An 8,832-nucleotide genomic window follows, 5' to 3' on the forward strand; every position below is an offset into this window, starting at 1 on the left:
GGAAAATTAAGTAAATAAATAAGTAAATAAATAGTTTTTTATATGTAGTAACGAGATGGTAAAGTTTGTAAACAAACTTTCATGTTGGCTTGAGCAAGTCTTGCTTGGAAGTTTAAATTCATGTTAATTTAATAATACATCAAATAAATGCTAACTATTAAATATAACTATAAATACATTATTAAATCATATTGATTATATTAATATAGTATTAGAAAATCCGCCATTATACTGTAAAGCTTATTATTATTATTATACACTAATTAATTACTAATATTATTATATCACTATTATATATACTGTGGCTCAGTGGTAGAGCATTGTGTTAGCAACGCAAAAGGTTGTGGGTTCGATTCCCAGGGAACACACATACTGGTAAAAAATGTATAGCCTGAAAGCACTATAAGTTTGCTTTGGATAAAAGCGTCTGCTAAATGCATAAATTATTATTATTAGATGGTAAAGTTTGTAAACAAACTTTCATGTTGGCTTGAGCAAGTCTTGCTTGGAAGTTTAAATTCATGTTAATTTAATAATACATCAAATAAATGCTAACTATTAAATATAACTATAAATACATTATTAAATCATATTGATTATATTAATATAGTATTAGAAAATCCGCCATTATACTGTAAAGCTTATTATTATTATTATACACTAATTAATTATTAATATTATTATATCACTATTATATATACTGTGGCTCAGTGGTAGAGCATTGTGTTAGCAGCGCAAAAGGTTGTGGGTTCGATTCCCAGGGAACACACATACTGGTAAAAAAAGTTATAGCCTGAATGCACTGTAAGTTGCTTTGGATAAAAGCGTCTGCTAAATGCATAAATTATTATTATTAATTAAAGCTTTAGATGTACGAGAGCAGAGACTCTGTCTGGCTTGTGTTGATGTTTTGGTTGGATAGTAAGTGAACAGATGCTTTCAGTGGTTGCAGTCAGGGGTAAGATGACAGGAGTGAGAATGTCAGAGACCAAAGCCTCGCTAGTAAACTGACAGACTCCGCGCTCACAGACTCCAGTGCAGCGGTTGTTTCAGTCACGAGTCATATGTTATTTTCACCTGCAGAAATCAATGTTGCTGCGTTTTTCTGCATCTCTGCTGTTGTTTAGGTATCTAAGGAAAAGCTTTTATACATGAGGTGTGAAGATGTGGTTTAGACATGAAAGGAAACAGAAAAGTATGTGTGATTATCAAGATCATAATGTTTACCTGCTGAAGTAAAACATCAACAGATCTTTAAGGACTGCCGCTGTAGATGTTGTGCGTTATGACTGAATGCAACAACATTATCTGAGAGTAATTACTTATAAATGTGCTTGGAAGAGTGCCTTATGAACTGTATAAAACAACGGGTCAAGGTTGGTCTAGGATGAGAAATCAGACAAAAACACATTCCAATATAGCTATATTTCTTATGACAAAATACATGGAAAAAAATATTTATTTTAAATATATTCTACCCTTTCTGCTTTATAATAGCATAGCATAAAATATATGTATATATATATATATAATGGTGAAAATAGCAGATTGAACGATTTCTGCTGATTAAATGAAACATAATAAATATAAATATCTAAATAAAAAAGTATTTAAATATCACTAATTTGATGCCAAATTACTAAAACCAATGGTAAAATCAATCTAAAATATAGTAAAATGTTTTCTGTAATTATAACTATTATATAAATGTAATATAACTATCTAAATATGAATATATTTATTAATATTTATTATAATATTATTTATATTGAATGAAATATTATTTGTTTTTATTTATATTATAGTTATATTTATAGGCAACATTTTTATTTTGAATTGATGCTTTTTAGCATTTAATGAAATATTTATATTTATATAATATTTGTAATCAGTATTTTAATTTTATTTTAGGATGCTTTCCGGCTGTTAATGAAATATTATATTTATTTATATTTAGACAATATTTATTTTTATTGTAAACGTTTTTTAAATTGTTTCATTCATTCACTCACTCACTCACTCACTCACATTTATGTATGTATATATGCATGTATGTATGTATGCTTATCACTATGCATTCTTGGACTGTCTTTGTGAAGGATATTTGTGATGCTGCTCTAGAATCTGACCAAAATTATCTTTTCAGAAAGTGTTATACTGACTGCAGGCTTTTAGTTGAGTGTGCATTTGATGCTGTCTATCTAGATATGGGATCGGAGCTTGGATATAGTGGTATTTTAAAGCATAAAATCATTGTGAACTGCACCTTGCAAATGCAGCGGTTGCACACAATTTCAGTGGCTTTTTGACAGCACTTTTATAGCTTAGAATTGTAGGTCCTCATCTGCTGCCTGTGTAGAAATGGAGGAACATATTGTTCTTAGAGTGCCATTTTAGGACCTTTCAGATCAAACACACCTTTTGTAGCTCATTGTCTTGCGCCAATTATTTAGCCCATAATTACACGTGTTGTCTGTCTCTCTCTCACTGTCTCGTATGTGATTGCCTGCGGGCATTAGGTCTCATACAATCCCTCATTTGGCGCGTCCCAGCGGGGTGTTGACAGGGTTTGTGCCTCACTGGCATTGGCCTGGAACCAGATTACACAACCAACAACAGGTCATGCACTTCATTAGCATGATATAGTCTGGAAGCAAACGGCTGGGTGACATCAGCTTCACAAAGCTACTAAATACCATCACGTTTATTCCACATCTGTTAAAAAGGGCGACATTTCAGTGGAGCCAAATGAGTCCTCATCAACCATTTTGTCTAGTTCTTAGAGAAAATGTCCCATTTTTAAACTTCATTTTTATTATTATTATTTTATTTATTTATTTTTTTAATTATTTTTTAATTATTTTAATTTTTTAAATTATTTTATTTAAGTCTGTCTTTTAATAGTTGGCTTTGTGAGGTTAATTAAATCAAACTAGTCAACACTGATGGAAAGCAGAAGTTAATTTAGTATTTTATTACTAAGATAGTATTTTTCGTTAGTATTTAATACACATTTATAGTTTACATTATTTTAGAAACTTGTTTTTTATACTATTGTATATCAAAGTATTTTTGATAAATATAAAGATTTTAATTATTTGAAAATTATTTGTAAAATTATTTTTTTTTTTTTACAGTATTAGTTCATGATACATTTTAGATTTTTTTTTTTAGGAAAAGCGACAAGTGATGTTTAATGTGCTGACAGCTTTTTTTTTTTACAGTTATTTCATTTTTTAGTATAATTTTAATTAATTTCATTTTATTTTTCCCCTTCACTCATTTTTTATATTTGATATTATTATCTTATTTCATTAACCAAACCAGTCAACACTGATACGTTAATTTGCTAACTAATTTTAAGTATTATTTTTTAAATATTTTTTTATACATCTAAGTTTGTCTTCATAGTATTATTCAATCTTTATCCTCCACAATTTTACAGTATTTTCAGTATTTTTCTATTTGTCCCACAAATGTGGTTTGAGTTCTTGTTAGCAGCATTGGTTTCTTGTTGGTTATAGACTACAGATTTGTAAACCAGTTTTTAATTGAGGGTTTTTGCCTTAATTGTACAGCAAAAAAGAACGAACAGGACGTTGCATGAAAACAGAGGCTGAATGGGAACAAGTCATGGACCGCATTTGAACCAGCAGGCCTGCATTATTGTATTTAGATGATGTAAAGCACCATTCTGAATAGAAACACATCACACTGCAATCAACCAACAATGATTTGTAGGGTTTCTGTCTGCCATCACTTTCAATTTGTACACTGTACGCTGGCCTTTCTAATCGCTCCTCACCGCTGCTCGCAGGTATGTCTTGTTAAATCATATTTAACACAGACAGCTGGAGGACTACATTTCCTCTGCCCATCTAACCCTAACCTCTCACTTTGTAATCTAATCTACTAATTTAGCAGAAACATCACAGAGCAGTTGAATGAAAATATGGCACTAATTGTTTGTTTTAAAGCTTATTTCTTACTGAAAAAGAGCATAAAATGGTTTTGGATGGAGTGAAAGTGCATTTGAGATGGGATAATGTCTTTAATGGTAATGATAACTTGCGTTGAGTGCTACATATTAAATATTTGATGAGATGCTGTATATTTGATAGAATATCTCCAAACTCTGAATGTGTGTAGATTTGGGATATTTGTAATGCATTGGTCTTTCCAGACAGACCGTCTGCGGGCAAACCACAAACCGAGTGAGGAGTGACCTTGGGTTGTGCATGAGGTAAAGTAAGATTTAAAGAAAAATTTTAATCCTTTTTCAATTTCCTCCATTATAGTTTCAGATCACAGTCAACAGCATATTCTAACTTGGCATGTCATGGTTATGAAATAAGATTGAACACCGGCGTTTCTGTGAGCTTTTGTTGACGTCAAACCTGGTGAGATGTTCCAAGTTTGTAAATGTGCATGCATAAATAAGACTTGAAAGATTTTAGTGATTAACAGTTTAATTTCAGTCTGTTCCTCACACAGATACATCATACGACTTCAAAAGAATGTCTCTTCTGATTATTATCAATGTTGAATATTTTTGTGGAAACCGTGATGCATTTTATTTTTCAGGATTCTTTGATGATTCTTTGAAAGTTCAAAAGAACAGCATTTATTTGAAATTGAAATATTTTGTAGAATCATAAATGTTGTTAATATCACTCTTGTTCAATTTAATGCATCCTTGATGAATATTATAAAAAAAAAACATACTGACCTCACACTTTTGAAAGGTACTGTATATATAATTCACACGTCATATACAGTATTTTAAGGTACTTTTATGGTGCTTCTTTGTAGCTTAAAAGCCTTTAAAGATGCTTTCATATTTATCCTTTTGTGGATTATTCCTTTTTTAAAGCAACAAATGTAAGTCCTTGAGGTACACGAGAACACTCTTTTTCCTCCTGCTAACAAGTAGTTTACTGTAACTAACCCAAAACTCTAGTTTGCTGTGGTTGAATTGCCATGCACACACTGTATATTCTCAGATGCTGTTTATCCTGTCTAAACTGTCGTGGCCTGAACAACATAAAAACTGAACATAAAAACTGTTTCTGAACATAAAAAGTTTTGCTTCCACACAGTAACCTTTGATATTATGTGCAGATTTGCATGCTCACCCTTGTTGAAGCACAAAATTAGCATTTTCCCACTACACTATTGGTTTGCAAAACAGTTTCACACAGATAATTGTCTTGCCTGAGGATAATGACTTAAAGGAATAGTTGCTGAAAATGTCCTCACCCTCAGGCCATCCAAGATGTAGATGAGCTTGTTTCTTCATCAGATTTGGAGAAATGTAGCATTGCATCACTTGCTCACCAAAGGATCCTCTGCAGTGAATGGGTGCCGTCAGAATGAGAGCTGATAAAAACACCACAATAATCCACAAGTAATCCACAGCACTCCAGTCCATCAGTTAACATCTAGAGAAAAGAGAAAAAGAGAAAAGCTATGTGTTTGTAAGGCTTTTATATGTTTGTATGTGTTTGGGTACAGAAATAAATAATCAAATGTAAAATAACTTTGCAAAATTATTTACTCTTTAAATTAAATATAGATTAATCGTTGCTAATGCTAAAGTTACAAAAACTCTTCAGTCAAGAGCAGTGAGTGATTTTTCTTTTTTTTTTGATTAACAATAAGGACACCGACAGCAGCTGGTAAATTAGGCGCAGTCACTTTAAGAGACAATGCATGGCTCAAATATAAGGATACACATCTGACTTCTTTCTCAACAGTTTAAGTTCACCTAAGACATAACTGACTGTTTTCAAGGATACTCACCAAGATGGGTATTTTGACATACTTTTGTATGTATTTGTCAGTTCAAGCACATAAAGACGTGGAAAGAAACGCAATGTGAGGCTCGCGTGTTGCCTGAGACGTGGCTCTATGTGTGCGCTGTGCTCACAGAACACTGAATGGAGGTGTTATTCACATTTTCTTGTGCTTGAATGCTTTAAAATCTCTTGAATGTTCAAATTGGCAATGTTTATTCTTCTGTTAAAGCGAAAGAACATGTGAACGAGAACTCCATTCGGTGTTGGTGCTCTCTATGTGCACAACAGCGTGCAAGTACTGAATGTCGTTTTGCCCTTGAATGCTTTAAAATCGCTTGAATGTTTAAATTGGCAAGGCTTAAAAACACGTGCAAATGCTAAACTTTCATGATGACAACAAATCTGTCAGCTGTCCCGAATGCCTTTCATGCTGGTCCCGGGCCATCATGCAGCCCTTATTGTCAAGCCCTGCTTCAGTAAAAAAGTCCATCTCCTGTTGTCTCTCACATCAAAAACATATTTGTTCAGAACTATTTCGGACTGTTTTGGCTTGTAAACGGTGCTTGATCTGTGCAGATTTATCTCCTGATTCAGACAAGATGACTTTCACTTCATTCAAATCTGATTTAGAAACAAGCTCATCTACATCTTAAATGGCCTAAGGGTGACTACATTTTCAGCACATTTTTATTTTTGGGTGACCTATTCTTTTAAAATACATGTAGGAATCACAGAATAGTTCACCAAAAATGGAGATTGTATCATTTATCAATTGCTATTGTTCCAAAACCAGAATCTACATACAGCTCTTTTATATTTTTTTCCATAAGAAAATCAGTGATCATGACTATCTAGCCCCAAAAAATGACTAAACACACCATAATGATACCACTAAAGTAGTCCTTACGAGTCTTGTACTGAGAGTCTAGGTTTTATAGTGCACTTTGTGGAAAAACACATGTAGGTTTGAGTAAACTATGAATAGAAATGACAGTATGCAGGTTTGAGTAAATTATGAAAGACATCTATTTCTTTAAAATCCCCAGCTGTTTTCACAAAGCCACAGAGTGGGATTCATTTTTGTGACTCATTTTGTGTTTCTGTGAAGGCAGTATGTGGACGAACAATGTCTTGCTGCAGGCCTCATTAAAACAGCTCAGCTTGTTGCCTTTAATTGTAGACATTGTCCTTGTTCTGTGCCCTACACACTTAAATAATTATAATGATCATAAGAAAAAGAATAAGATGATGACAGATTTTTCCCTGGATAATTAGGTTCATCTCCTCCGGCAGTCTCTCTGTTAAATCTGAGAGTTTTAGGTTAAATAATGGATGTCAAATCAAGCATGCAACCTTCAGTTCTCGTACAGTATGAGCTGGATTTCACTCACTCTGTTTCTACATACTGCAGACGGCCTCCAGAGAAACATAAACAGTAATGATCTTGTTATCATTTCCTCCCTCGATGTTTGACCGTAAAGGAAGAATATATGTGTTGTGTTGCGTGTGATGTGAATGGAGACAGTGGTGCTCCTCTTACAAAGAGCAAATTAACAGCCGTGAAGCCGAACAATCGCACTGTTGCCATTGGAAACCGGCAACTTTATGAACTTGCCTCTGAGAATAAAACCACTGCCATTTTCACACTCATGAGAAATCGATAAATTGTGGAGGAACTTCTTGTTAGCAAGAGTACGGCCAAATCAAATCATGCAAAGTTAACTGTGTAGGAAGACACAGCAAGTTTAAGATTCGTTCCAGCCACATTTTCAGTTAGAAACTGAATCAAGAATGAAGCTATAGGTTGTTTTACGGCAAGACACTAAATGCAAAAACACCTTTTTTTTCATGTACTGATCAGTTTTGAGATTTTGGCAGTTTGTACTTACTTTAGGTATTTAAGTACTAAAACTACACTCAAAAAAATGCTGGGTTAAAAATAACCCAGCATTTTTTTGAGTGTAGGTATTTAAATGATAAATATCTCCATTAATGTTTATTTTATTTCAAAGTTTTATTTGACAGTTTTTTTTTTAAATGGTTTTGGTTTTGGTTAAAACACCTTTTTTTTCATGTACTGATCAGTTTTGAGATTTTGGCAGTTTGTCATTGTCAAGTTAACAAGATGTCTAATTGTTGCCAAATAAAGTCTGTGAACTGTGTAAGCTACAGCAAAGCCTGACCTAGAGTTTGTTACAATTATACTAATCTTGAATAGAACCAATAGAAACAGTTGACTTTATTCTGTAAACAGGATGAGCAAAGTATGAACATCTATTATTAACGGTATTTGCTTGAGTCATCAAGCTACATTTTTAGAAAGTGCTCACTCTATTTACAGGGAGAAATTGGGGAAAATATGGTTAGAATAATAAATATTCATATTACCCTTCAAAAGGTTGGAATCAGTGGGATATTTTTTGTTTTAAATCAATTCGTTTGAATGTAACTGATTAAAATAGTGTTATTGTAGTATCAGTTATAAACATATTATTTATGATATTATAGTTTTTATAATATAGTTAAGTAACACTTTAAGTGTACGCTAATAAACTACTTACGAATCATTAACAGACTATTAATTTATAGTTTATTCATCGTTTATAAACTGTACATTAATATAAATAGTTCTAAAACTATTCACTGTCACTGTAATTAACCAAATTATTATTGTTTAATTAGCTCATATGTAAAGAGTTACAGTATATAATGCAATGTTAACTATAAATAATTCTCTCTATAGATTAGGTCATGGAAAATGGGAAAATGTAATTTTAAATATAAATATTAATGTATCAACTACAGTTCATAAACTATGAATTAGCTATAAACTAATAGTTTGCAAATGATTTGTAAGTACACTATTAGTGTATAGTTACTATAAAGTGTTACATAGGGGATTTTGTGACTACATATATATTAGTGCTGTCAAATGATTAATCGCATCCAAAATAAAAGTTTTGTTTACATAATATATATGTGTGTACTTGAAAATATGTAAAATGTGTGCATATGTACATGTATTTACATTTAT

This window comes from Sinocyclocheilus rhinocerous, unplaced genomic scaffold (genome assembly GCF_001515625.1).
Source record: "Sinocyclocheilus rhinocerous isolate Xijiao unplaced genomic scaffold, SAMN03320098_v1.1 scaffold548, whole genome shotgun sequence".
In the NCBI taxonomy this organism is placed as follows: domain Eukaryota; kingdom Metazoa; phylum Chordata; class Actinopteri; order Cypriniformes; family Cyprinidae; genus Sinocyclocheilus; species Sinocyclocheilus rhinocerous.